The 26,215-nt window shown below is 40.7% G+C and overlaps 1 protein-coding gene across 9 annotated transcripts in view; it reads right to left on the bottom strand.

Moving 5' to 3' along the window:
• Window positions 1-26,215, bottom strand: part of DMD (dystrophin) — a 9,298,038-nt gene that overhangs the window by 6,326,700 nt on the left and 2,945,123 nt on the right. The window lies entirely within an intron of this gene.

The raw sequence follows: 26,215 nt of genomic DNA on the forward strand, positions 1-26,215 counted from the left end.
TAAACTACCTTTCTTTCTCATCCTAAAACCATTAAACATGGACATAGAAAATATTAGCTGTATGTTAATCTAAGAAAGAAACAGTAAATTAATCCCTTGTCTTAACAATTTTTTGAACTATTAATCTATTGTCTACTTGTAAAGTTTGTTTTTAAAATATGTTAAAGGAATGTCCTTGTACTCTGATCTATTATGTCACTGTTTCACAGTCTCACTAACTGGTTTATAACTGATGTATAAATACCTGTTGTCTCTGTAATTAATTAAGTGGAGCTTTTCTCCCCGGGCCTCCGCTGAAAATGGACCTTATCCAGTTGGACCATCCCAGTTAACAAATGTAAAATAAAATAAATAAATAAATATGACTCAGCTTGAGAGACTACAGCATTTCTTGACTAAGATAATCAAGGGCATGTTTTCCTAGATCTATCCAGACCACATTAAATTGCTTTTTCTCTTTTCTGTTTCCTACTAACTGTTGAGAAGTGTGCTCTATCTAGCATATAGAACTTAAAAATATCCAGTCCTATGTGACATTTTGTGCATTCATAAAACTAGTAACACCCTAAATACTCACTCATAAAATTTAACTTCCATCAAAATATAAAAAGGAACTTATGGTTAGACAGATATATATCCCAGAGAGCTCCTCTTTCATTGAATAGACGTTCTTTAGATAAAAAGCAAAGTAGCTCCCTGACCTTCTTTTAGTGTAATGCGGATGTATTAAATACATCCACAGCCTGACCCCTCAAGTCCTTATTGAAAGGGTTGATACTTGGTATTACACAGCCTTGACAACTAAAACCTATGATATAGGTTAGTAGATAAAATACTAATGGTAATCTGGACAAACAGACTAGTACGTACGCATGTATGTATGTATGTATTTATTTATTTATTTGCATTTGTTTACCGGGATGGTCCAGCTGTGCCAGAAGTGCCCATTTTCAGTGGAGTCCAGGGGAGAAAAGCTACACATATAAGACATTTCACATACAATACAGAATTTACATTAATAAAGAGATTTAGTACATATTATTGGCAGCTGATACAATTGGTGAAAATAAACAGTACATAAGTAATCATTCTCAAATCAAAAATGCTATACAAGCAATACAGAGTATATACATGAGAATATTGCATATGAGTAATTTTCTGCTTAGCAAAATTTATATTAGACGCTTCATGCAGTGGGTGCAAAGTAGATATAGGAATTCATTAGAGACTAGGTATTTAAACATTTCACACATTTAGGAGGTGTAATAGCTGAGCAATAGGCTATATGATTCCTGTTACAGGAATCAGCAAAGTTGGTGGATATTGTTGCAGATATAAGTGGTGGTATGATATTAAGGTAGGCTGCGATAGTACTTGAATGTCTCACCTGATTCAATGGTAGGTCTATAAGGGTTAGGAAGAGAAGGAAGTAGACAGGAGGCATCAATGGCAGGACAATGATGGTTAGTAGAAGAGGAAAGTGGACAGGATGGAAAGGTGCAGTCAGTAAAAAGACAGGTGGATGTGAAAGAGGATGACAGAGTAGTAGAGTGGGGGTGAGAATAGTTGTGATGGTTGAAGTTAGGTAAAATGAGATGTGGTGTTAGCACATGTGCACAGCCAAGATGAGGAGAGGTGTTGTTTCAGAAATGTCTTGAAGAGGGTTAATGAGTGGGTGGATCTAAGTGTTGGGTGGATGGAGTTCCACAGTTTTGCAATGGTAAAGAAGTAAAGCATCTGGCCAGCTGAAAGTTTGGGTTCTTCAACATTTACAAGCAGTTGGTTGTTGGATCAGAGTGGTCTCTTAGGATGGCATAAAGTAAGTATAGAAGATAGAGCAGGGCACATGAATGGATTATGAGTGAGTTTGTGAGCTGTATTTAGTTGGATAAAGGTGAGATAGTTGGGGAGTTCAAGCCATTTTAGGTTGCATAATGATAAGAAGTGGTGGAATGAGTAGGAGGCATTAGTTACAAACTTAGCAATTTTGCTATAACATGAGTCTAGTTTGGACTTTAGAGAGGACTGAATGTTGGTGAGGAGGGGGGCACCATATAAAAGAGAGGGTATTAGAAAAGAAGAGGCAAGGGAAAGTTGAGCTGATGCACTGAGTAGATGTTTGTGTTGGAAGACATTGCCAAACTTTGGATGTGTCTTTTTGACATTGGACTGGATATGCAGATTGAATGTGAGGTTGTCATCTATGTGCTAGGTACAATGTCAGTGGTGGGACCACTTAGGGATTGACTGGTGAAGTTCTCTTTTTGTAGGGGTGTGGACTTTTTGGGGGCAAAGATTACTAGTTTGGTTTTGTTGGGGTTCAGGGCAAGATGATTATTAGACATCCAAATTCTGCTGGAGTTGAGGGTGTTTTGGGTGAGTTGCCATAGTTCTGAGGAGTTGTTTGCAGTGCAGATGATAGTGGAGTCATCTGCGTACTGGATGGCTGAGCCTTGAGAGAGTACGGTGTGGAAGTTATTGATAAATATGCTAAACAGAAGTGGGCCTAAAATGGAGTCTTGAGGAACACCAGCAGTGGTGTTTAGGAAAGGGGGTAAGAGTTCTGCCATTTAGTTGATTGTTGCCTGTTAGTGAGATAATTAGTGAGCCAGTTTAGAGTTTGAGGTTAGGTACTTATGTTAAGAGAGTTTTGTTAGAAGGAGAGAGTGGGATATAGTATCAAAAGCTTTAGAAATATCAAGACATAGTGAAGATATGATTTTACCAGTGTCACGGGCTCAGTTGACAGTGTCCATGGAATATATCAGAGCAGTGATGGTACTATGTCCTGGCCTAAATCCGTGTTGGGTGAGGGAGAGGATGTGGTTGTGAGTCAGATGTTGAAGAAGATGAGAATGAATACATTTTTACAGAATCTTAGAGATGGGTGATAGTACAGTAATGGGGCAGAAGTTGGTAGTGTCTATGCTGGGGCCCCCTTTGCATAGAGGGAGGATATAAGCTTTTTTCCTGATGATAGGTATATATGATTCTTGGATAGATCTGTTGAGAAGTATGCTGATAGGGTAAGCAATTACATTGGCTGAAATTTGCAGGTATTTGGCGGGTATATTGTCAGGGGCATCTGTACCTGGTTTGAGTTTTCAAAGCAATTTTTTAATAGTTGAGGTGGGTATAGGTGACAGAGTAAAGTTGGGAATAGGAGGTGTACTGGTGTTAGCTCTGGAGAGGTCTGCGGTGGACAAGTTGGTCTTGGGAAAGGTAATGGTTAGATTGGCTATAGCATGTATGAAATAGTAGTTGAAGGTTGCAGAAATTTCAATGGGTGTTTTATTTGGGTCTGGGCAATGATTGTTACTAGAGCCTGGGTTTAATAAAGAGTCGAGAGAGCTCCAGAATTTCTTTGGGTTTTGCTTGTGTTGATTTTGTAATGTAAGGTAGGGTTTTTTTTTTTGTTTTGTAGTACTAGGTACTAAACCTGGTTTCGGAGCTGTTTGTATTGGGTGAAGTTAGACAGGGTTTTTTTTTGCCAGATTTTCCATGATTTGTCCCTATATTTCATGAGATCCTTGGTGGATATTGTCAGCCAACTGGCATGGTTGCTCTTTACTCTCTTTTGCCTAAGGGGAGCGAGATTGTTTAGTATGCTGAGGAAGGCTGAGTTGAAGAACTCAACTGTTTCATCAAGGGAAAGTGATTTTAATGCATCCCAGTTGATGCCAAGCAACCTTTGGTTAAAGCTAGATGGACAGAACTGGGATTCTTGTCTGGTAACCCTGTACTGATGATTATTAATTGTTGTGGTTCATTCACGTTGTATAAAGGCTGGTAAGTGGTCACTTATACTACTGGAGAGTGTACCAGCAGACGTGATCTTATTTGGGTTGGACACTAAAATTCTGTCTAGGACCAAGCCATTAGTATTAACTTTATTAGGCCTGGTTATGGTGTTAACTAGCTGATTGAACTTCCATAGATTGATATTGCAGTCAGAGTGGTGTGAGGATATGCCAGTTGACATTTACATCTCCCAGTATGATAGTCTCATTTTTATATGTTAAAAGATGCCCAGGCAAGGATTTCCTCAAAAATTGGGATGCTATTAGCAGAGGGGATGTAAATGAGTATCACACAGAGGTTTTTGCAATTATTCATTTTTAGGAAAGGAACTAGAAATTCAGCTGTGGAGAACTGTGGGATGGGTTTTGTATATGGGACAGTAGTGAAGCACATAGGGTATATTAGAGAGATGCCTCCACTATTTTTTCAGGGTCTGTCGGCCCTAAGACAGGCAAAATCTGGTGGAAGGAATTCTGTGTCCTTAATATAGGGTTTTAGTCATGTTTCAGTTGCAGCAATATTATAGGGTTTGTTGTGGGCTATCCATGCATGAAAGTCAGGTATTTTATTTCTGATGCTTTGTAGTTTAATTGTAGTGAAGTTTATTGATTTGTGGGAGTTGGGATTTTGCAGAGGAGAGGGGATGGGACCCGGGTTGGGATGTATCTCCCCACATAGTGATAGGTTTGTTAGAGGATATGGGAGAGTAGTGTATCCTTGTTTTAATTTTACTTTGATTGGGTAATTCAGAGAGAAAATATTATTGTTGTGGTGATGGTACCAATATGATTGTGTTGTAAAGGCTGGCTGAAATTTGTGAGAAGGAAGTGGTGTGTTCAGACTGCATAGGGAGAGAGGATAATGGGCAGTGGGAGGAAGAGGTAGAAGAATGATGTAGAGGTTAGATGCAGTAGAATATTGAAAGAGAGTGATAAGGAAAGTGGTTTAGTGATAGTAGAGATGGACATTGTAGTACGGGATGTGGGTGAATAAAGTATTGAGAATTAGTGTGCAAAAGTGAGATGTGGTGGTGATGAAGAGGTTGTACTGATGGGGTAATGAGGAGGTGAGTTAAGATAAAAACTCTGTACCCATGAACTACCACATAGCTGGTAGACTACTTAATGCCGAAAATGTGACAGGAGACCTTGGGACACAGTTGGACAGTAGTCTCTCCTTTGATAATCACATTGCCACAGTCATCAGGAAATCCTTCTACGTGGCTCACCTCATCACAAAATGTTTCTCGTCCAGAAAAAAAGAGGTCATTGTTCCCCTCTACTCATCACTCATTAGACCCATTATAGAGTACAACTCCCCTTTTGGTATGTACCTCATAAGACATCGACAACAACTGGAAAGGCCACAGAAATACCTCACAAAGAGGATTACTGGCCTCAAACAGATGCCCTATGCAGACCGTCTCAAAAAACTCCAGCTTTACTCCATCACATATCGCCTACTCAGAGGCGATCTCTGCTTAACATACAAAGCTATGTCAAACCAAGAGCTGTTGGACATGCTCCACTTAAAGAAATCCCAAGTCCTCTGAGCTACACGCTCTAGGGACCGAAACCTTGTCACCACAATAAACAGAACATGCTGGAGAGATAGATTCCTGTCCCAGAGACTTACCATACTCTGGAACAGACTACCTATCTATGTCAAACAGAGCTCCTCATTAACACTCTTCAAGAAAAATCTTGATGATTGGATAGGAGATGGAAATTCACCCCAGGGATCACTTCTGTTGCTCTGCTCGACAGGGGAACAGGAAAATAATTTTCTTGGGTGGCAAAAACCAGGGTACATTTTTGGCTAGGCTTATATAGGCCCTAGGGCCAATAGCCTAGTACCTACCTATGAAGCTATGAGCCTATGTATGTGTGGGTTTGGTTGGAGGTGTGGCTAATGGTATAATGTGCAGAGAAGTGAAGAGGTGTGGATAGTGATGTAATGAGAGGGGAACTGGAGGGGGATAATTGGGTGGTGGAGTATGGGGAGGAGCTAGAGTAAGTATAAATGTAATTGATGTGGGGGGTGGGTGAGAATGGGGGTGGGGCAGGGGAGCGGAGTGAGCATGAGCACAGTGTGGGCGAACAGAGTGGGTTGAAACCAACTGCAGCATTGCTAAGTTATGATCCTATGTTACCCAGCTCAGAGCATATCAAAATTCCCACAATTCCCCAGAGATGCCCCTTAGTACAAATCTTGGATAGCTGACAGACCATGGCCAGATCTGAATTCTTGTTGTTTAAGAATCAAAGTTCTGCTGAAGTTCTGTATTCTTTACCAACTCTGAAGTGACCTTCATTTATTTGTCTTTGTTTACTTGTAAAGGCCAACTGGGTAATACCCATTTTCAGTGGATTCTTTGGCAGAAAAGCTCCATTTGCTTACATTACATTATACTGTAAGTTCCAGTTAAGTACAGAGTAGTTATATTTCTATTTACATATATACATGAATAATAGTTACATTTATACATTCTAAGATTCTACAGAGGTGAAAGTTACTAAAGAGAAAGTCCTTATTGAACTTAATAGATTGTACAGGCAGCAGTTATGTATAAAAATGATGTCATTTCAGTGAGTGGTTTAGAGTATTTTGTTTAAGGAGAGTATTTTGACAGTATTGTATGGTGAACACAAAGTTTCAACCTTGAGATGAGCACGTGCAGGACCATAATTGGTTAAGATGTTGTTTAAGCAGTGGATTAAAACTATTGAGTTTGTTATAGAGTTTTATTTGTGTGAAGACACTATTCCAGAGTTTAACAAAGTATTGTGAGTAGAACAAGTCTCCTGCAGCATTATTTGACTATTTGTAAGTAATAAGAATTTGTTACTAGAGTGAAGGTCCCTTGCTGGACAGTAGGTCAGTAATATGTTATGTAGAGCAGGGCATTTTTCTGGATGATGAATGAGTTTGTGTGCTAGAGTTAGTTCTGAACATGTTAGGTAGTTATGTAGTTCAAGCCAGTTTATTTGTTTTAAGCTATGACAATGGTGGTTGCTATGAGGGATATCGGTGCCTAAGTTAGCTACTTTATTGCAGCGGGAAGCGAGTTTTCTTTTAATGATTTTTTTTTCTGATAGAAAACTTACTAAGTCAGATATTAATTTTACAACTCATTTAGTTGATTGTGATACAGTTGCCCAGTGTTTTGTAGGCACAATGACATTTACCTGGCTGATTGTTAACGTGATGAGTGTTGCTATCTATAGGCAATGACTTGTGTTGCACTATCCTTTTGTACATTAGCGGAGGTTCTTTGTGTGTGGTCTTTTCTATTTTATGTAGTTATGTGATGATGTAGTATTATGTGTAAGAAGGGGTGTGATGATAGATCCCACCTTATGAAAGTGCAGGGAGTCTTTCTCCCCTAAAAAAATACACTGTCTTCTATATTCAATTAACAGTTCTTCAGTAGCATAATTTTTAATCAAATGTGTTTTCTATACGTTACTTTTAATCATATGTGATTCTTCCAAATGCCATGTTACCAGCTGTGAAAGACACAATAGTTGTATACTGGAAGGCATATAGTTTGAGGAATGCAATTAAATATGCTAACTGAATAAAGCAGTTAGCTATTTTTTATAGACTATCAAAGTTAATGAAAACATGCATTAGGGCATCAAATTAAAGGTAAATAGTAAAATACTTGCATCTTAGCTGTGTGTACTCATGAAGAAAAATATAAATACAGATAACAATGAAGAAAAATATGGCATTATGAAACATAAGGAAAAAGAAGAGAAGGACACTGAAGAAACATTGTAAGAGAAAACGGAATTTAAAATGAATGGATATTCATGCTCTGATGAAAATTTGCTCTAAATTGTTCATTTGGATGTTGTCTACAAAAGACATATCTACATGGTAGGAGTCTCACAGAAAAGAAAAAGCAAAGACTTAAAATCAATAGTTATCCAATAAAGCAGTATTAAAGACAAAAATGAGCAAAACAGGGAAGGATTGTGAAAACAGTAAATGTTGTAGTAGACTTAAATAATTGTGTAGAACTTAATTTCCATAGAATGCCTTTCTCAAGCTTACAATCTCAAATGCATTGCTAAACATATTAAAAAATCTTGCATTAAGAATTATTAAGATTGTGTTAATTTCTTTATATTTGTGGAGCATTAGAAAGATTTAGACATTTAAACATTTTGTAGATTTGTATACAGTTGCATAAATGCATTAAACAGTGGACAAAAGCTAAACAACTTAAAAAGACATCTGACAGTGGAGCATATTGTAATTGTCAGATGCATTATTTATTTAGTCATTTAGTTAGTTATTGACTATTATGTGAATTACCCCTGAGATGCACAACTCTGCATCCCTTTTGGACTGAAAAGAATAACATGTTGCGTGTGGCACAACAAATGCATCCTAGAAAGAAAAAAATTATAAACAGAGTTATATAAATGTATTAAGCATCACTGGGCAGCTTATTTGTACTTTCTGACAGTAGGGGACAATGTAGTTTTCACAACTCAAAGACAAAATGATGTGCATGCTACAAACAACACATCTTATAGAAAAAACCTGTAACTATTACAAGTTTAAGAAAATATGCAAAAATACACACATGCACAACTATATATATATATATATATATATATATATATATGTATATTTAATTATTGACATTTGTTAACCGGGTTGGTCCAGCTGGGTAATTAGCCCATTTTCAGTGGCGCCACGAAGAGAAAACCTCCAGATTACTAACAAAATACAGTTCAAAATTCATGCTCAAACAGTTTACAGTATGTATAAAAAATTCACAATCTAGTAAAGTAAAAAAATTAGAACTACAACCAGTCAAAAAGAATAAGTAAGAAGCATGTACATCGAAACTAAACAAGTAACATTTGTACAAAGCGACTATAAAAATACACCTCAGAAAGTTAAGCTTTCAGCTTTTGAGAGGTTGAGTGTACCAGGTAAACATCAAGTAGGTTACTAGGTGAGAGTATGGTGAGAGTAATACATAAGAGGTGGGAGTATAATATGAGTGTGTGGTGGGGTTAAGTTGGATCATGGCAGGGGCAAGTCTTAGAGTTCATTAGGTGAAGTCTGAGTTCTTTTTTAAAGTGTAGTTGGTGGATAATGGAGAAAATGTGTATAGGAAGTTGGTTCCAAGCTTGGGCAACTGAGCATCTATAAAGAAGTTTGCCCACATTTTTCTTAGGTTGGTAGATATCAATAAGTTTCTGGTATGATGTGCAGAGGGTCTGAGATGGGGAATAGGTGGATACCAGGGAGGAAAGAGCAGGGCAGGAAGTTGTTTTGTGCAGTACAGAGTGCATCATTTGAAATTGTGAAAGGAGGAGCTGTTGAGGGAGTTCAAACCATTGGTGAGTGCTTAGTGCCAGGCAGTAGAGAGAATTGTAAGGAGAGCACTTAATGAATCTAGCTATTTTGTGGTATGTTTGTTGAAGTTTGGACAAGGTTGTGGCCTGAATGTTAGTTAGCATATAGAAGGGTGTGGAGGAGGAGTGCTTATGCCATGGAGAGTCTGGCATTGGGGGTTAGGAATGTTTTAATGTGATATAGCAAGCCTAGTTTCTGGTAAATTTTTTATACATTGGAGTATGTGTATGTTAAATTTAAGTTCATCCTCAATGATGACACCTAGGAGCTTTGTGCTGGGTTCAGGTTTTATGATAGTGTTATTGTAGGATGTGATAGAAAAGGTGGATATCTGGTGAGAGAGATAGCAGGGGAGAAAGAGCAAGAGTTTGGTCTTTTTAGGGCTCAGGATGAGTATATTATCAGATAGCCACTTTTCAGTGGATCAGAAAGTGTCTTGGGTTAGGGAAAGGAGTTAAGAGATGTTATTGGAGGTGGAGATGATAGCTGAGTTGTCAACATATTGGATGAGGGATGATAGTTGACAGGATGTGCATACTTCATTAGTGAAAATGTTAAATATGAAATGACCCAAGATGGAACCTTGTGGAACACTGGATGGGACTGGAATATAAGGAGAGCAGGATGAGAGCCATCTGACTGATTGCTGCCTACAAGAGAGACAGCTCGAGGACCATGATAATGAGGTATAAGACAGGTCGAGGTTAGTAAGTTTCAATAGCAGTATACGGTGAGAAGCTGTGTCAAAAGCTTTGGATAGGTCAAGAAAGAGACAAGATATGAGTTGGTTGTTATCATGGGCCTCAGCGATAGTATGAATAAATGATAGGTGGGCAGTAGTTGTGCTATGGTTATGCTGGAAACCATGCTGAGTGGAAGTGAGAAAGTTATTTTAGAGGAGATAGTTGAGAAGCTGCAAGTGAATGCATTTTTCAAGTATTTTAGAGAGAGAGGATAGGATGGCTATGGGTCAGTAGTTAGATGGGTCAACTGAGTTTCCTCCTTTATGCAGGGGGATGGTGAAAAAGGATTTCCAGATGGAAGGAACTGTAGCTTCTTGAACTGATCTGTTGATGAGAATGGATACAGGATTGGCTATAGATTCAGCAGCTAGTTTGAGGAAGGTAGGAGAGAGATTGTCAGTGGAAGAAGAGCAGGGTTTAAGCTTCAGAAGATGTGTTTTGATATAGGAAGTCAGAAGAGGTTGAAAGGAGAAAAGGTTTTTGTTGAGTAGGTTGGGAGGGGTAGGGAGAGTAGTAGGGTTCGAGTTGGTGGAAGTGAGTATTTAGATTGTGTCAATGAAGTGTTTATTGAGGAGGGTGGCAGTCTCTAGAGGAGATTTATTAGGGTATGGGGAGGAGTTGGAAGGGCAGCATGGAGAAAGAATTTTGTTTAGAGTAGACCAGTACATACATGGGTTGGATTTGCTATTGAGTTGGATTGTATTATAGCAGGCTTTTTTGTCCTTAATGATTTGTTTCTTGGCAAGATTCCTTAGTTGTCTGTAGTTCAGTAACATGGGTGGTTCTTTTGTTTTAACCTAGGCTATCTAAACACTATCTCTCTTGTGCATAAGGGATCTAGTATCTTTGGAGAGCCAGGGAACATAATTTGGTTTGATTCTAATTCTTCTGGAGGGGGCAAGGTAGTTGAGTGTGTTCAGGAAAATGCTATTAAATTTACACACTGCTTCACTGAGAGGGATGTGCATAAGGATGGACCAGTCAATATCAGACAGAAGGGAGTTGAATTGATTGATATCAAAGTTAGTAAGTTTACAAAAGTATCTGTAAAGGTGTGATTTGAGTGATTGGGTTGTGTGTCTCAGAACAGAGGTGAGGAGATGATCACTTAAGGAGTCAGGTAGGGTAGTTAGGCTATGGTAGAGGTTGGGAGAGTAAGTGAGAATCCAGTCAATAGTAAAGCTGGATGAAGAGGTTTTGTGGAGGAGGGTGGGGGATGTTATCAGTTGGTGGAATCCATGTAGGTTTATACTAAACTGTGGAGAGTCAGTTGCAAGTTTGGAACAGTCTATATTTACATCTTCGAGGATGAGGGTTTCATAGTGTATGCTATGGGAAAACCAGGATAGGATATTTTCTAGGGTGGGGATGCTATTTCCAGGTGGGATATAAATGGAGGTGATAGCAAATTTTTTGTGAAGGTTAATGTGGCAATTAAGGATGATTAGTTCTGCTGGGTGGAAGTCAGGGATAGGGATGGTGACAAGTGACAGATTTAGGCTATCACAGTAAAGGATGGCTGCACCACCCCCTTTTTTTTTGAGAATCTATAGGAGCAGTAAATGTTATACTCAGGTGGGAGAATTTTTCTGTTCGTGATGGGTGGTTTGAGCCAGGTTTCGGATAAGGATAGAATGTGAGGGGAAGTATGAGCTATCCAGGTGTGAAGTTCAGAGAATTTGTTAGTGAGGCTTTGAATATTAAGTGAATAGATATCTAGGTGTTTGTATAGGGATGAGTACTGATTGAGAGGATGAGCATGGATTGCTTGAAGAGGAAAGTGGGAGGTGGAGGGATTTGTGTGGGGAATGTGGTTTTGGGGAGAGGAAAGAGGGCCTGGGTTTGGGTGGATGTCTCTAGAGAGGAGTATATAATTAGTGAAGAATGTGAATGGAGGAAAGTGTAGGAGTTTGCTGTAGAATTTAGATTTAGATTTGTAGGCAAGTGAATAGTTCTGAAGTAGAGTTAGTTTATGAAAACAGTTGGTAGTGAAGTTGAAGAGAGATGCAGAGATAGTAAAGGAATAGTTAGTAGGAAGATATTCATAGATGCACGAGGTAGGGGAGCAAAGGTAAGGGTGGGATAGGTGAGAGTGATAAGAGGTTAGAGCAGAAAGAATTATAGGAAGATGAGTGGTAAAGAGAAGGAGTTGCATATTAGTGTGTGTGATGAGAAGTTTGGAAGATGGGTAACTAGTTGAAAGTAGGACGTGACGTATGTGTATGAAGGCTGGTGTGAGGGTGGGAGTGGTTTTGGGCAGGAAATGTGTGTACTAGGCTAATGACCCTGAAGCCTATATAATCCCAAGAAGATTCCCTGGCATTATGCTGCCCAAAGTTAGTTCCCAGTATCCCTGTCAAGAAAAGCCACTGAAGTGATCCCTGGGGTGAACTTCCTAGTGTCCTTCCAGTTGTCAAGATTTCTCTTAAAGAGGTCCAGTAAAGTGCTCTGCTTGACGTGAATGGGAAGTTTGTTCCAGAGTATGGGAAGTCTCTGTGTTAGGAACCTGTCCCTCCAGCATAATCTTTTTATTGTGGTAATGAGGTTTAGGTCCCTGGAGCATGTGGCATGGAAGGATTGGGATTTCTTTAGGTGTAGCATATCTAGCAGCTCTGGGTGTGACGTGGCTTTGTAGGTCAAGCACAGATTGCCTCTAATTAGGTGATAAGAGACAGAGTATAGCTGGAGTTTTTTGAGTCTGTCCATATAGGGCATGTGTCTAAGGCCTAAGATTCTATTAGTGAGGTATTTTTGTTGCTTTCTAATTGCTGTAGGTGTCTAGTGAGGTACATACCAAATGGGGCATTGTATTCTATAGTAGGTCTAATGAGGGACGCGTAGAGATGGATTATAGCCTCTTTTTTCCTGGATGAGAAACCTTTTATAATGAGATGTGCCACATAGAAGGCCTTTCTGACTACAGTGGCAATGTGGTTATCAAAGGTGAGGTTGCTGTCAACCTGTGTCCCCAGGTCTCTTATCGCACCTTCAGTGTTTAGTGGACTACCGCCTATGTGGTAGTTCATGGTCACAAAATTTTTACCAAAGGGAATGACAATGCACTTTTTGGCATTGAGCTTAAGGCCATGGTTCTAGCACCAGTCATTGGTGTCAGCGAGGCCTTTTTGTAGAATGTCTACATCAGTTGGAGAATCAATAATGGCTCCCAGTTTGCAATCATCTGCAAACTTGGTCAGCCACAGTCTCTTTGTGTTGGCTTGATCTTCAGAGAAGTAGATGCCAAACAGGAGAGGACCTAGGACGGATCCCTATGAGACACCACTAGTAACTGATTTGTAGTCGGAGTCCGCTACTTTCACAGTTTGGGTTCTGTCAGTGAGCCAGTTGGCAAACCATCCTATAACATAGGAGTTTATGCCTAGTTTAGTGAGTCTATCTATGATTCCTGATTGGGGGATGGTGTCAAAGGCCTTGGCAAGATCTAGGTAGGCTGTGTGAACTACCTTGCCCTCATCCACAGCTCTGGTGACAGACTTGAAGAAGTCTATCAGGTTGAGCAGACATGATCTACCTTTCACAAACCCAAACTTCATGGGATCCAGAGTTTGGAGATTCCCTATGTCCTTATTTATAAGATCCATGATGATGCACTCCATAGCCTTACATTTCAGACTCGTCAGACTAATAGGGCAGTTGTTCCCAGGGTCTGTAGTCACTCCCCCTTTGTGGAGTGGGATGACCATAGCAGTGCACCATTCGGTAGGAACAAAGTCTGAAATGAGGCTGTGATTTAACAGGATACTCAGCTGTGGTGCAAGTTCACTTTGTAATTCATGTAGAACACAGCCAGGGATATTTTCAGGTCCCATGGAAGCTGTATTAATGGCTTTGGACAATGCAGCTGTGATAATAGGGACTTGGCATTCCTCAGGTATTGTGATAATCCCTTTACGGGGTGAAAGGGGGGTAAAGTTCACACTGATCCTGTCAGCCAATATGTTGGCAATATCAGTTGGGTCTGTATATGTTTTGCTATTGTGGTGTAACACAGAGCAGATCTGAGTATTGCCATGTAGATTATTGACATAATTCTAGAATGCCTTGTGGTTGTCTTTAGAATCTGGAGCAATTTTGTTTTCATAGCTAGCTTTAGAGGATTTGATGATGGATCCCAGTTTTTTGCTGTGTGTGGGTGAGCAGAGAGGAAGGGGAGGGAATGGATAGTATAAATGATGTGAGGGTGGGTGGGAATGGGGGTGGGATAGGGGAGAAAAGTGAGCCAGAGTGCAGCAAGGGTGAACAGAGCGGGGCAACACCCACAAATAAATCTCAGAGAAGCAATCAGTAAAGCAAGTAAGTTTGGCAGGAATGTGAGATAGAAGAAGCTGGGGGGAAGAGCAGCTTGGAGAGATAATCCAAGTAAAAGCTGTAGGAAGGGAGGCAGTAGTATAGAGTACAGAGACAAGGAGATGGGCAGGAGGATAGAAAAGTGCAGAAGGGACAGTTCGGAGTCGGAGAGACCAGTGAATGAGTAAAGGGGGATACAGCAGACAGAGAACTGTAAGAGTTAGGAATAGTTACAGGAAAGTAGGAGGGTGGGGGAGTAGGGTTGATGGAGAGACAGGGGGTGGCCCACAGATGTGCAAGAGAGTAGCCTACACAGGAGCAACAGTTCAGGTTTCAACTAGTGAGTTTTTTAGGACATACTTATACACGTTCTAATACATGGCAGGAGGCACCATGAAGGGTATTGACCACAGGTAGTTCCAGGCAGGGTAGTTCAGTGGTGTTTGCAAATGTGGAGTAATGCTAACCTATAAAAAGAAGAGAGGAGAGAGGGATTAGGGAGAAGTGGAACACAAGTAAGTGATACAAAGAGCTGGACAAGTATAGCGTGTATGTAGGGGGGTATAGTATGTAATGGAGTGAGAGGTATGAGAGAGTGGTTGCTGCTGAGAGCAACTACTGACAGTGGTCTTAAGAAATGGTAAGGGAGGGCCTCTGGGTGGTTAGGATGCTGGGGGGAGAGTGCAGATTGGAAAGCGGAGGGGTGGAAAACGTGGAGTGGAAGTGAACAGGGGAGTGACCAAAACTTGTCATCACAATAAACAGGACATGCTGGAGGGATAGATTCCTGTCCCATAGACTTCCCATACACTGGAACAGGCTACCCATCTATGTCAAGCAAAGTTTCTCATTAGCACTCTTCAAGAAAAATCTTGATGAGTGGATGGGAAATAGGAAATACACCCCAGGGATCACTTCTGTGGCTCTGGTCAACAGGGGCACAGGAATATAACTTTCTTGGGTGGCGTAAGCCAGGAAACTTTGTTGGCTAGGCTTACTTGGGCCTTTGGGCCCATAGCCTAGTACCTACCTATGAACTTATAAGAGTCTGAGGGCAGCAGTTGAAGAGTGGAGATGTGCAGGGAGGCATACATACAGTAGAGAAGAATGTAGGAATGCAGGAGAAAAAAAACAGTACAATTACTAACAAAATAAATGCATGTAAATGAAGCAATCTTCACAGCAAGACAAGTAATATATGCATTGGTAAATATGTACAGTACACAATGGTCACTAGAGACATAGCAAGCAGCTAAAGCATGAACATATGCCTTGTGTATTGCAAAAGTGGAAGTGACCATATAAGTTACTTAATGAGAAAGCACCAGAATTAGTCAAATGTTAATGACCTTTCACTGTTCAAGGTCTTTTTCTGATAGCAAATACAACAGATACAGTCAGTTGTTTATAGCCTTGTACAGTTCAAAAACATTACAAATATGTAGTACAGGTATTTACATTAGATTAATCTGAGAAAAGGTGTCGTATCAGTAAGTAGTGCTGTTCAGAATGTGTGTAAGAGTAGAACTCACAGGATACGATCACATCGACAGTCTAGGAGTTGTGTAGGTTCATATGTAGGTAGTAGGCTATGGCCCAAGGGCCTACACAAGCCTAGCCAAAAAGGTTCCCTGGCTTACGCCACCCAAGAAAGTTATTTTCATGTGCCACTGTCGAGCAGAGACACAGAAGTGATCCCCGGGGTGTATTTCCTATTTCGAGATTTTTCTTGAAGAGTGCTAATGAAGAACTTAGCTTGACATAGATGGGTAGCCTATTCCAGAGTATGGGAAGTCTCTGGGACAAGAATCTTTCCCTCCAGCATATCCTGTTTATTGTGGTGACAAGGTTTAGATCCCTAGAGCATGTAGCTTGGAGGGATTGGGATTTCTTTAGGTGTAGCATGTCCAACAGCTCTGGGTTTGACATAGCTTTATATGTTAGGCAGAGATCACCTCAGAGTAGACGTTCTAGTAGTAAAGCTGGAGTTTTTTGAGACAGTCAAAGTAGGGCATTTGTTTAAGAGCAGTAATCCTCTTTGTGAAGTACTTCTGTGGCCTTTCCAGCTGCTTCAGATGTCTTGTGAGGTACATTCCAAAAGGGGCATTGTACTCTATAATGGGTCTAATGAGTGCCAAGTAGAGGGGAACAATGACCTCTTTTTTCTTGGATGAGAACCCTTTTATGATGAGGTGTGCCACGTAGAAGGACTTCCTGACTACTGTGGCAATTTGACTAACAAAGGAGAGACTACTGTCCACCTGGGTCCCAAGGTCTCTTATCACACATTTGGTGTTAAGTAGATTGCTGCCTATGTGGTAGTTCATGGATACAGAGTTTTTACAAAAGGAGATGACACTGCACTTTTCGGCATTGAGCTTGAGGCCATGGCTCTGACAACAGGCATCTGTCTCAGTGAGGCCCTTCTGTAGGATGTCCACATCATTTGGGGACTTGACTATGGCTCTTAGTTTGCAGTCATTTGCAAACTTCGTTAGCCAGAGGCCTTCTGTGTTAGCCTGTACTTCAGAGAAGTAGATACCAAACAGGGAGGTCCCAGGACTGAACCTTGTGGTACTCCACTTGTCACTGCTTTGAGGTCAGATTTGGAGTCTGCAACTTTTACAGTGTGGGTTCTGTCAGTGAGCCAGTTGGCAACCCATCTTGTGACGTAGGGATTTATACCTAGTTTAGTGAGTTTAGCTATAATTCCAGAATGGGGGATGGTATTGAAAGCCTTGGCTAGGTCAAGATAGGCTGTGTGAACCACCTTACCCTCATCTACAGCTTTCATGACTGCCTCAAAGAAGTCGATCAGGTTCAGAAGGAATGATCTGCCTTTCACAAACCCGAACTAGGTGGGATCCAGAGTTTGGAGGTAACCAATGTCTTTGCTTATGAGTTCCGTGATGTACATTCCATAGCCTTGCAGACCAGGCTCGTCAGGCTAATAGGTCGATAGTTCCCGGGATCAGTGGTGGCTCCGCCTTTGTGGAGTGGTATAACTGTTGCTGTGCACCATTCTGTGGGCACAATGCCAGATGCGAGGCTATTATTGAACATGGTGCTTAAGTGGGGAGCCAGTTTGTTCTGAAGTTCATGTAAAAAGCAGCCTGGGATGTTGTCCGGTCCCATGGATGCTGTGTTTTTGGCTTTAGAGAGTGCAGCTTTTACCCGAGTAGTTGTGATTACAGGGACTCTGCATTCTTCCTGTATAGATATGGGCCCTTTAAGGGGTGGCACTGAACCTATCTGCCAGGATGTTGGCAATATCAGTTGGTTCTGTAATTTTTTTGCCATTGTGCTGTTACTCAGAGCAGATCTGGGTGTTGCCATCAAGATTCTTGACATAGCAATAGAGTGCTTTCTGGTTGTCCTTAGAATTAGTGGGGATTTCGTTTTCATAGCTAGCTTTGGAGGATATTATAAGGGATCTCAGCTTCTTACTGAGGCTCACCAGGGAGCTCCTCCACTCATGGGATTTTACTCTCTTTTGCAACAGTTTCTTCCTTCTGTTGTAGAGTTTGTTTATGGCAGGGGACCACCAGATTGGCTTCCTTTTTTTGGAGGATAGCATCTTGGTTCTGTTTGGGATAACACAATCCATACATTCGTGTAAGTGCTTATAGAGTGCATTTTTGTAGGATTCAGCACTTCTAACTTGAAAGAAAGTTACTGTTTGTCATTTTTGCATTTAAGTTACCTGTAACACATTGCATTTACGTTACCTGGCACTTGCTCACTAAAGCAATTATATATGTCAGCACTAAAAAATTAAAAGCACTACACCCTCACAAACTCCCCTTGAGTACCTCAATCCCCACTGGCCCTTTTTTTTTCAATTATCAAGCAATTCCCAATACTATTCTAGCATGTCCAAAAGTCAGTTGTCAATCTCCTCTCTGGTCCAGCTGGTGAATCTGGGAATCTTGAGGCAATGTTACAACTGCCTCATGTACACAGACAGCCCTCTCCTCCTCCCAACAAATTCCAACACGTGAGAGATGCAACCATATAGCCATACTGGAGGCTAAGCTCTCTCAACTCAGTACTGGCGAAAATAGTCAGGAGGAGAAGGAAACCACTCTCACTACAATTCCAGTCTCACATAGACCTACCACGACAGCAAACCAAACACATAAACACACAAAAACATACTTGGAGGCTCTAAATAAAAATCTGCCTAAGCAGCAGAGACCTCCAAAGCAGACACCCAAGCAACCGCTACCCCAAAACAAAACACGTGCAACACATAGCTCACAAAGCCAGTGTGCCGCACGGTCACAGCCCTTAAGGCTAAACAACACACCTGATACACTTGTAATAGGTGAATCTATCATCAGGCACACTGACGTCCCGCTCACCAGGCTGAACAAGGAGAAGGTCATGGTGAGCTGCCTGTCAGGCGCTAGGATCCACCACATAACACAAGCACTCAGGTCACTCCAAGGCAAGTACAAATATGACTCAGTCATTGTCCATGCTGGTGTGAATGACCTGAGATGTACCTCCCTGGACTACATGAAAAGAGACATAGAGGAGCTCTCTGAGCATGTAGCCCAGGCCGGTATGACCCTGACCTTGAGTAGCATCTTACTCTCACCAAGAATGATGCCACAATATGAAGACAAGATGATCAATTTCAACAATTTGCTTAAGTATTGGTGTCATTCAAAGGGGATCCAATGCCTGTCAGCCTGGGATGACATGCTCGACAAGCCACAATGCTTCGCTAGGGACGGCTTGCACCTGTCACCCCTGGGCTTTCCGATATTGGCAAAGGGTCTTGCTACCCCCATAGTGCCTTTTTTAGGCAAGGCTCAAAAGATAAACCCACCTCCATAGGTATCACAAGGGATAAGAAACTAAGAGTAATGCTACTCAACGCCAGAAGTTTAAACCTCAAGATGCATGCACTCAAAACTCTCCTTAGCATGGAGAACATCGATATCTGCGCAGTAACAGAAACCCGGTTCAAGGCTCCCGAGAGCACCCCAGCACTACCAGGTTATACCTCATACCGTGCTTTTCGGCCCCAAAACTTGGACCGAACCACAAAAGGAGGGGGAGTATCGATATTCATCAAAGATACCCACACCTCCAGGTTGGTGGCACAGCACGAAGCATCAGAGACTATCCATGTGCAACTAACAGTGGGTAAAACTGCCTTCCAGTTTATAGCCTGCTACAGACCACCCTCCCAAACCCAGGAACCCCACTCAGCCTTCCTGAGAACACTGGAAAATATGAAGGTCTCTCCAAACACCATTATATTGGGTGACTTCAACTACCCAAACATAGACTGGGAGCATTACTCTAGCTCCAACACCCTAGCCCAAAGGTTCCTAGAATTTATAAACTCAAATGCTATGGAACAACTTGTTACCACTCCCACAAGAGGGGAAAACATACTAGACCTGATCATCACCAACATGGGGACTCTATGCTCCAGACCAGAAGTGTATCCCTCACTGGTAAGATCAGACCATAAACTAATCTCACTGGATATTCACATCCCAACTCCACCCCCTGCCCTGAAAACCACAGTGAAAAGCTTCTCTAAAGCAAATTTCACACTCCTCAAAACTGAGGTGGAATCCTTCAAAGCCCCCGGGCCTGTGGAAAATACGGCCCAGACCGCAGAATCCTTTATAAACGCATTCTATGAACACGTTCAGGAATGCATGGATCATGCAATCCCAAATAAAACCAAGACCCAATCCTCCAAAGGCAGACGTCCTGTCTGGTGGACCCCAGCCATAAACAAACTATACAATAGAAGGAGGAAGCTACTACTTGATAGAGCAAAATCCCAAAAAGGGAAGGCATCTCTGATCAGTATTACCAAAAAACTACGGGCACTCAAAATCGTCTAAGGCCAGCTTCGAGAAAAAAAATTGCACAGGACACTAAGGATAATCACAAGGCTTTCTTTAGTTATGTTAGAAACCTGGGTGGGAATTCCCAGATATGCTCAGAATTAGTCCAAAATGACAAAAAATACACCGAGCCCACAGACATTGCCAACATCCTAGCTGACAGGTTCTGCGCAAACTTCTCCACCCCCCCCCCCCACACCAAAAGGGCAAATATCTATCCCAGCAGAGTGCTGCCCCCCCTGACATCTCAGATGGTCAGGTAAGAGCTGCCCTCTCCAAAGCAAAAAACACAGCATCAATGGGACCAGACGGTGTCCTGGGCTGCGTCCTACATGAACTCCAAGAAGAGCTAAACCCAAACATAAAACTACTGTTCAATCTCAGCCTTACTACAGGATATGCACCCAAAGAGTGGAGTAGAGCAACAGTGGTCCCTCTCTACAAAGGTGGTGCCTCAACGGATCCTGGAAACTATCGCCCCATAATCCTGACTAGCTTGGTCTGCAAAGCTATGGAAAGGATCATCATGGACCTCATAAATAAAGATATTGGGGACCTACAGACACTGGATCCTACCCAGTTCGGCTTTGTTAAGGGCAGATCCTGCCTCTTAAACCTGGTTGATTTCTTTAAAACAGTCACCAAGGCCATTGACAAAGGGAAGGTGGTCCACACAGCCTACCTGGACCTCGCAAAAGCCTTCGATACAATACCCCACTCGGGCATTATAGATAAGCTCACCAGCTTAAATATAAACCCCTATGTCACTAGATGGGTTGCAAACTGGCTCAAGGACAGAACCCACATGGTTAGAATTGCTGGAGCCATGTCAGACTCCAAACCAGTTACAAGTGGCGTCCCACAAGGCTCAGTTCTGGGACCTCTCTTGTTCGGTATATATTTCTCGGAGGCAGAGGCCAACACGGAAGGACTGTGGCTGACCAAGTTCGCAGATGACTGCAAACTGGGTGCCATAATTGACTCTCCAGCTGACACAAGCATCCTACAAAAGGGCCTCATAGAAACAGACAACTGGTGCCAGAGCCATGGCCTCAAGCTAAACGCCAAAAAGTGCATAGTCATCCCCTTTGGCAAAAACAAAGTGCCCACAAATTACCACATAGGTGGTAATCCATTAAGTACAGAAGAAGTAATTAGGGACCTGGGGACCCAAGTTGATAGCAATCTCTCATTTGACAACCATGGGGCCAAAGTGGTTAGAAAAACATTTTATATAGCCCACCTAATCATGAAGGGATTCACATCTAGATCAGGGGAGGTCATCGTGCCTCTTTATACTCATCCCTCATCAGGCCCATAATTGAGTACAATGCCTCTTTTGGGATGTACCTTACCAGACACCTGCAGCAACTGGAAAGACCCCAAAAGTACCTCACCAAGAGGATCAAAGGGCTCAAACAGATGCCATATGCTGCCCGGTTAAAGAAACTCCAGCTCTACTCAGTGGCATACTGCCTGCTCAGAGGCGATCTGTGCCTGATGTATAAAGCCATGTCCAACCCGGAATTAATGGACATGCTGCACTTCAGAAAATCCAAATCCCATCGAGCTATGTGCTCGAGAGACTTGAACCTCAGCACTGAAATAAATAGGACTTGCTGGAGGGACAGATTCATAACCCAGAGGCTCCCTTCACTCTGGAATAAAATCCCAGTCCAGGTTAGGCAGAGTCCCTCATTGACTCTCTTCAAGAGGAATCTTGATGAGTGGATGGGAGATCATAGCTTTACCCCAGGTATCACTTCTGTGTCACTGTTAGATAGAGGCACAGTATACTAACCTCGAAAAAGGGCATAGCAAAATTAATTTAAAATGGGTGTCGAAAGCCAAACACACTCTGGCTAGGCTTATAAATGCCCTAGGGCAGATAGCCTAGTATGAACCTATGAACCTAACTGTATTGTCCATCTGCATGGCTGTCATGAAGTTCACCACGTCTGTCTTAAGAAGCATGAAGTTGGCTTTGGAGAAATTTTTTTCCATGGTTTCCTTAATGGGGGGTGGGGGCGGGATGTGGATATCAAGGGTGATTAGCTTATGGTCGGATTGGCCCAATGAGGTGTTGACTTCAGGTGTGGAACACCGGTCACTCATGTTGGTAATGACTAGGTCTAGGATATTGTTGCCCTGGTGGGGGTGTGGATAAGTTGATCCAGGGCACTGGAGTTTATGAATTCCAGAAAGCAATGAGCTAAGGAATTAGTACTCGAGCAGTTTTCCCAGTTAATGGTGGGGTAGTTGAGGTAAAACAGCATTTGTTAAAGTGAAAGAGTAGTACTCCTTAAAAACAAGCAGCTACTGCAGGTTAAGTTAGTTGCTATATGAGTCTCAGAGAGAACAAGCCAAAATGAGAAGAAGTACGCTGAATACAGAGACCAATGTCCAATGATACACTGAAATGCAAATGAGGTATAGCCCCTAACGGGTTAAGTTACATCGGGGAGTAGCACGTGTGCACCAACTACAGCACGCAATAGCAGTTAGGTTGCCTGATTATTCAAAGTCATACATAAGTAAAAATAGGTATAAATAACAGTCATACATAAGGTGAAATAGGCATAAATAACAGTTACAGCAGTACAATTGTCAGCTATCTGACATATATAAATATATGTGTATATCTCTCTATAAATATATATATATATATATATATATATATATATATGTGTGTGTGTGTGTGTGTTTGTATGTATTTACATATATATATATATATATATATATGTATAAATATATATATATATATATAGATATATATATATATATATATATATATATATATATATATATGTATACATATATAAAAGCATAAACACATGCATATGTGGATTCACTTAATATTGTCTACTCTATTCTTGGTCAATATCTTTTCAGTCGACAAAATCTAGTTGACAATACAAATAGTTGGCAGATATGTGAGACTGCACATTCTCAAGGTAGGGAAATTTGCTCTCTTCCCAACAGTGTGCAATCTCTGAGTAGGTAAATATAATTATCAGGGGGTGTTGGACAGCAAAAATTATGTTTTATTATATTTTTTAAATGTAAGTTTTGCATGCGCTGAGATTCTTGCTCAGTGTATATGTAGTAGCATGTCGATGTTTGTAAAGTTGGCATTTTGTGGTCGACTTTGTGAACATCAATATTTGAGTGTTTTGTTTAAATTCCGTACACCCATAATCATGCTACACATGCCAAGGTATATAGAGATACAATGTCTTGACACATGCAGAAAACACAAGCAATTTATACTGCAAAAAATAAAATGTATATCACTGCAAATAAACATTAAATATGAAAATCAAAAGTGGATTAATGTAACACAAAAATGCACATAACTCAAGAAAATTACAATGCAAAGCTAATCACAAAGCGGCTCTGCTGATCTTGAATAGTAGGTTGAGTCTACAGGCAAGGATTCTGAGCCTGCTATGCAGTGTGCAAAGGAGTTTGCAGATAACATAACAAAAAATGTCTGATCAGGATTCAGATTCAGACTCTTAAATCATACAACAAAACACTGCTGCAGCTCGTGTCTATCCTCCATGATCATTTTACCAGTAAAGAGGTTTACATGTTAGAGTCAAGTGTACTACATTGTAGTTTATATATTTTAGACCTTAAATGTGCATCAAACCTGTGTTTTTCAAAGATACACAGCTTATAAAATGTCCATTTGTTTCAGCTATGTTGTCAGCTTGTATTTATAATATTCTTCTTTAGTGTTACAACATCTAGCTGTTTGCCTCTCTTTATCTTGTCTGGATCAGCAAGCAATCACATGTGTATCTCTATGTAAATCAGTAGGCTTTTTTAATGCCATGTCCATATCACAGCTGTGATTAAATATTAAAGTACTTCTTTATTCAAGTAGCTTGAATGACAAATTCTGCTAAAAGCCATACAGAATCTCTCCTTTGAGGGTAACAAGCTTTTTGTTTCTGAGTCTTCACCATAACTGTCACCCTACCTACGAAGCTACAGTTTATAAAGACAAGGAAATAATCTTAAAAGAAATTAGAATATACTCTGCCACATAGTTTCTATTTCCAGTGACATTTAGACACAAATTTTCTGCAAGAGAAATCTAAATTGTGGTAGATGCTATAAAATGAGAAGATATGATGATCTCCCATTAATTTAGTATCCATTAACACAGGTGATATTACTGCAGATGTTATGTTCTGCCTTTCAATTAATGTTCATTTTTACAACATTAATGTTGCATGGTTTCACTTAGATTTCAATAGCCTGAGGAATTATCATTAAACAGAAACTGACTAAATATCATTCTCTGGAACAACTGGAGCTGAAATTGTAAGCTGCAGGTGCATTAGCCAATTAAGGTAAAAAATGTCAAGGAAGCTCTCAAAACTATTTAAAGAACAATTACGTAGGGTTAGAGTGTTTGTTTTCAAAGCATATTATCTTCATATAAAATGTGTATTCACTGAACACTCTGAACAGAGCTTTTTGTGAAAGCCATCTCATGTCAAATATCTATGATCAGTTTTATAGAATGTAAAGAACAGATCAAAGATTAAACCCTAAGGGTCTAAGGGCTAGACCCTGTTAAAGCTTATTTAAATATTAAATAAATTATGCCCATGCTTTTAGCATAAATAACTGTACACATTAATGTGACTTTTGTATAGGGAAGAGATACATAATGTTAGAGTAAATGTTTAATCAGTGTGACCACCGCAGTTTACTTATTGTCATAACCAAAAAACAAAAAATGATGAGAATTTGGTAATCTGAGCACGTTGTTTTGGACATGTTTAAGTTAAGAATCTCTTTAGCATCCTACGCAATAAATAGTGAAAATAGAAATGCAGAGCTAAAAACAATGAAAGTATTAAACAGAGAACTTGAATTACTAAATAAGAAATTTGTTATTCTGTATAATCTCACATGGACCTGCTGCCAGGTAAAAGGCAACAAGAGCAATGATGTCTATGCTGCCTTTGAAAAGTATGATAAATGCCGGTGTTTAAACAGGCACTATGTCGGGTCTATTCAGGACATTACGCATTTTTACTTATCACAAAATTATGCATTGATTCCCATGGCATTTTTTTTATCATCTCTTGGTTCCATAATACAAGTAATGAGATGTACACATTAAAATCAAGATTCCTCACCTAAGTCAATGGAGATATAGAATTTGATAACAACATAAATGGACTTAAGGGGCCATCTGTCTTACCCTTCCACTACAGAAAAAAAGCAGGAAGCAGCTGGATTTCAGTTAGCTCATAAAGCATTGATTTACTGAAAAAGTGGGACAGTCTTCCCGTCATATAACTACCCAGTTATTATGTGGTTCTGACACATGCTGATTACTGTGCTGATGTACAGATGGTAGGTGCTAAGGAGAATAAGAAAATAAAATGAATAAAAAAGCAGATCCAGAAGTACATGATATTAAAAATCAAAATAAGAAGGAATAGTATCTGATAGGGAATGTCATGTTTTTTGTGACCTCTGACCTCACCCTTTCAGCCCAGCAGCCAGTGCCCTACATTCACCCTAGGACTACCAGCCATCGTCTGCCCCACCAAACTATTCTGTTATTGCTAGGGATGATACTAAGGGCATCTTGGGGGGGGGGTTCAACCATCTGTACTTCCATCTGCCTTTTTTTCTATTTATTTGCCTTGCTTAATTCCACCCCCCACCCTTGCTCATTGACTACATTCAAGGGTAACTATTCACTTCTCTTTGCATCATGCCTCCCCCTGGGAAGTTTCATCAATGAGCACCCTCCCATCTCTCCCTGCTTCTCCATCAGTCATCTGAGCTGTTAATTCAACCTGGGCTGCTTGAGCTATAAGCAAGGCTTTATCCCTCTATGCTGCTGGAGCAGCTCAGGGAATTTCATATTTAGGCGGGAAGAAGGAGAAAATCTGCCAGGCTGGTGTACTGAAAGCAAAGTTTAGAAAGCAAGTCCTTAGAACTGTAGGTGCAGATTTGCAGGAAAAGTACTAAATATGCTTACCTATTCTGGGATAAGTAATTTGACAGGGAAAGAAACAGGAGAAGATCAGAGGGTATTTGGAAACTGGGAAATAACCTTAG

Source organism: Protopterus annectens, chromosome 5.part0 (assembly GCF_019279795.1).
Source record: "Protopterus annectens isolate FY-2018-M chromosome 5.part0, PAN1.0, whole genome shotgun sequence".
NCBI classification, from domain to species: Eukaryota; Metazoa; Chordata; order Ceratodontiformes; family Protopteridae; genus Protopterus; species Protopterus annectens.